General features: G+C 42.1%; 1 long non-coding RNA gene across 1 annotated transcript in view; it reads right to left on the reverse strand.

Moving 5' to 3' along the window:
- LOC119349092 overlaps nucleotides 1-1435 on the reverse strand; it is a 3693-nt gene extending 2258 nt beyond the window's left edge. Inside the window, exon 1 of the long non-coding RNA XR_005169244.1 lies at nucleotides 1397-1435. This is a non-coding gene — a long non-coding RNA (uncharacterized LOC119349092). The remainder of the gene's footprint in view (nucleotides 1-1396) is intronic.
- Nucleotides 1436-4512: the final 3077 nt, after the last annotated feature.

The following is a 4512-nucleotide window of genomic DNA, read 5'->3' on the forward strand; positions in this document are numbered from 1 at the left end:
ATACAACAAACTACAGAATTTAGTACATCTCTGGAATCGGGAGAAAGTCTCATAACCTAAAATGGGCTTCAGTCTCATTATTCATGGATGAACACTTCTATAGCATTGACGATTAGTATAATATTAAGTAACTGTCAGATAGTAGTGTCGCAGAACAAATGGTTGTTGTCTCTTTCCAATCAAACGTATGCGTAAATTGCTTGAGAGATACAGTTAGTTGCTTGCTCAACAACAAAAGGGAAACCATATAGCATAGAGTCAGTTGCTTTCTCTGAAACAAAAGGGAAACCAAAAAGAAATCCATCTCACAGCTTACTGCTTGAATAATCTTGAGAACATGAGGAGACTTTAGTGTGAAGGTCCTTCACAAGGGCCCACTGAAACATACAAAGATCATCAGCGCCATCTAGTACTGGCGCAAAACATTATCATGTGAAAGTACTCTAAAACCTACATGTTGCATTTCTTCAGTACAGTAATTGGTCCACTTTTATCATCAATTGTATCGAATTGGCCCTTCAGATCCACTAAATTTTCCTCATTGACTGCACTTGCCAATGCTTGAATAGGCAATGTTGCACAAAGAAACCAAATGAGAGTACACAACAAAAGGACGGTGTGGTGTTTTTAGGAGAAAAGGCTCGATGCAAAGGTCATACTCATGGAGTAACAACAACAAGAAGGTTCTAGCAGTCCACTCCATGGAGTAACCACAATAATAACATCCACTGGAGAGTGGCTGCGTAGAGAGTGAGAGGCAAGCCTGAAAGTGTGTTGCCGAGCCACGGTGGTGTCCTTGCAAGGTTGTGGCTAGCATCCGTCTATTCAGACACTGCTTATTAATTGATGTACATATAATTAGACAAAAGAGAATACTGCTTAGGAACTATATTCATTCTATGAATGGCAGTGTGAATCTCTGTCATTAAAAAGGAACAACCTGAGATATTATTTGTGGGCATAAAGCTCTCTTGCCCATACATACCTGCAGATGTGGACAATATGCACATTTCTTTTGTTGTATTGTCCAGAACCAATTAAGCAGTCCCTAATGCTGGAAGGATTATAGGTGGCAATAAACCCTGGAGGTAACAACCTTTGTTGTGAAAGTACTTGCTTTATTCTCAGTGCGGAAGTGCTAAAAGTATGGAGAAAATCCTAGTATACCATGAGTTATTGGTTACTTATCAGACCGAAGAAAGCATTCACACATCCAAGATGTCTGTTAGACTGTTAACATAGAATCAATTCAGTTCAGATTACTCCTTTCTGTTGATATAATTAGATAAAAGAGAATACTGGTTATGAACTATATTCGTAATATGAATGACAGTGTGAATCTCTCCAGCAGAATTATTAAGCGAATATTGGTTAGGAACCAAGGTTAAAAGCGAACCTCGCATATGATAATATTGCTATTCTTCTTTTCTTCTTCTTCATTTCCATTTTTTTCATCAGTCCGTAAGCGCATGAACTGAACAACCAAATCAGATTTAAGCAGAAATAGAACAATAGAGGGGTTGGGTGTCATCCAGTTTTAAACATCAAAAAACGGAATTTGCAAAAACTGGAATTTACCTAGCGATATTGGATGTCGTCCAGCGGAGGAGATGGAGGAGCATGTCCTGATGTCCCAATGGAAACTCCTTGATCTCTCATGTCCTTCTACCAAACACATAAAAAGTCCTCAAATCATCTCCAATTGACATGTCAATCAACAGGTTCTTGGCTTTGCAAGTCCTGACCGTCACAAAAGAAAATTCAAAGAGAAAATAGAGGGGAACGTGAGTTGTAACCATTGACAGAAGACGCTTGGGAGGGCCAGTGCGGCACAGCGAGCCGGCGTCGCGCGTCGGCAACAGCAAGGGCGCGTCCACCAGCCACGAGAGCCGAACTGGTCAGGCCCCGGAGGGCAGCTCGTCGCTGGGCGGTCGAGCCATTGTGGTGGGTGGCGGGGGCCCATACGCGGGGACGGGGACTTCCTGCTCCCCCGATTAACTCCCATCCGTGGAGCGGCGGCGGAGGCGGAGGCTGCGGGAGGACTAGAGGGCGGCGGGGACGGGGGACGGAGCGGCGGCCTGAGTTCGACGCCGGGGAGGAGCAGAGGTTGCGCGGCGGCTGGCCCAAGGCCACGGGAGTAGAGGCGACAGAGAAGTGGGGAAAGGAGGGATTGTTCAACATTCTGCCTTTTATATGTCTGCGTGAGAAAAGACGATAATGCCCTCGGTGAGGCATGGGAATTACAGGCAGTGGCACGAGCCAGAGCGCAAGTAGTGTTTGCTATTGATCCAACGGCCAGGACCTCCCATCTCGCGATCCAACGGTCAGGATCTCCCCATCTCGCGATCCAACGGCCAGGATCAATTTGGAAGCGCAATCCAACGGCTGAAAATCCAAACGCACGGGAAGGCTCCATTTTGTTCCAGACTCTAACAATGGGATGCGGCGATTGAGTCTGTCTGCAGGGAGTTTGAAATGCAAGATGTGACCCCAGACAAGGACTTCTGTGGATTCTAATACTGCTAGCTACCTTTGTAGTGCAGATTGGCACAGAAGGTAGGCCAGCCACCACACCAGGCGTAATTTTCATTGAGATTGTGATAAAGTTCCATGGGAGTTTGTATATGTTTAGTACACACTTGTCCTGATGATAGCTGATGGGTACATGTAAAGGTTTTAACCTCATTATATAATGGTTAATAGACAGTGAAAAATGAAGTTCTTTAAAAAAATTCAGTTTTCTTAGTCCGGTTGTTAAAGTATAATTTACATCGTTACAACTGACTGAGTGCCATATGTGGTTACATCTGCAATGTTGTGAAATATATGGAAAACTCTCAACGACTACACTTTGTCACCTGGTGTGGTCAGGAATGTGTCCCCTTATTATAAGATCTAGTGATTGCTGCAAAAAATTCTGAACTCTACTCTGTTCTGAACATCGAAGAGTAACAAAGCTATTTCGACTGTGGCTGGAGCACCAGAAGCAAAACCTAGCTGGGTAATCTCACAGAAAAACAAATACACAGTGCACTGATCATCATACTGAAATTGAATGCATTATGTTTTTCTGTTGTGGGATCTCTATCACTGATCACCATACAGAAAAACAAATACACAGTGCCAAAACAGTAGTGTGGGGCTCCATATCTTGCTAGAGCTATATCTATCTCGCCTCTTACGAGATGTAGCTCTGGCTTTCCTGCATCGCGCAGCTAATGGGCCGTTTCAGTAACGGATGTACACCTTCAATTTTCTGTTCGTTTCTTTCGGTCTGCTTCTTCAGTTTTCTTGGTTTTTGACCATTTTTGTGCGTTTTCTCACTGGGTTTCTTTGTTTCCTTATGGTTTTTATTTGCGTTTCTTCATCATTTTTTGGCTTTCTTTGTTTTTCTTAGGTATCTTGTTTTTCGTGTTTTTTCACCGGTTTTCTTTGTTTTTTTCTTTTTTCTTTCAACACATGTCTACTTCACATTGTACATTTTTCATCTACACCTGGAACATTTTTGGATACACGTTGAACATTTTTCAAATATATGATGTACATTTTGTTAACTATATATTTTGAGAATATTTTTTATACATGTTCAACATTTTTCAGAAACATGTTGAGCATTTTTTTTTAGTTGGCATGAAACATTTTTGTTAAACCATGTAATTTTTTTACATTGTATAAACATTTTTTACAATATTATGAACAATTTTAAAACCAGAATCTTTATATAAAACGTCATGAACAATTTTTAAATGGTATGAAACTTTGTTTATTCCTCGCAAACATTTTTTTTACATCGTATAAATGTTTTCTAAAAATGTCACGCACATAGTTTCCAAATACATGATTTTTTTTCACTGTCATGTAATCCTTTTGAGACCAACTAGATGTAGATGTTAACAGAATCCTTTGCCCAATTTCCAGTTCACAGCACAGGCAAAACCTAAGTTTTTTTCCTATTAAGTGTTTCAGATCAAGTTTTCTTTATGTAGCTTGACCCGTAGATTTTCCTCATCAAGAACGTTCTAGTCTTGTAGGTGTGTCGGATCTGGATAAACCGGACGTGTCCTCACTAGTAGAAAAGGAGCAATTTGTCCCGGTTGTTGAAGAGAGTGTATTTTTCTCATATGCCCACTAGTAGAAAAGGGGAAATTTGTCCCGGTTCATACGGGCCTTTTGTCCCGGTTGTTGAACCGGGACTAAAGGGTCGTTACTAATGCCCTGGCCCTTTAGTCCCGGTTCTTACACAAACCGGGACAGATGGGCCTCCACGTGGCCGGTGCGGCGAGCCTAGGCAGGAGGGCCTTTGGTCCCGGTTGGTGGCACCAACCGGGACCAATAGGCGTCCACGCGTCAGCATTTCAGGGGTTGGGTTTTTTGTTTTTTTGAAGGGGGGAGGTTGGGAGTTTTGGGGGGTTACTTTAGCTGTTTCATATATTGTGTTAGTTAGCTAATTATTAGAGAGAAGTGTTCTCTCTTATGTCCGTGCTTGGTCAACGCTACGTACTATATACATAT

Source organism: Triticum dicoccoides, chromosome 1A (genome assembly GCF_002162155.2).
Source record: "Triticum dicoccoides isolate Atlit2015 ecotype Zavitan chromosome 1A, WEW_v2.0, whole genome shotgun sequence".
Classification (NCBI taxonomy): Eukaryota; Viridiplantae; Streptophyta; class Magnoliopsida; order Poales; family Poaceae; genus Triticum; species Triticum dicoccoides.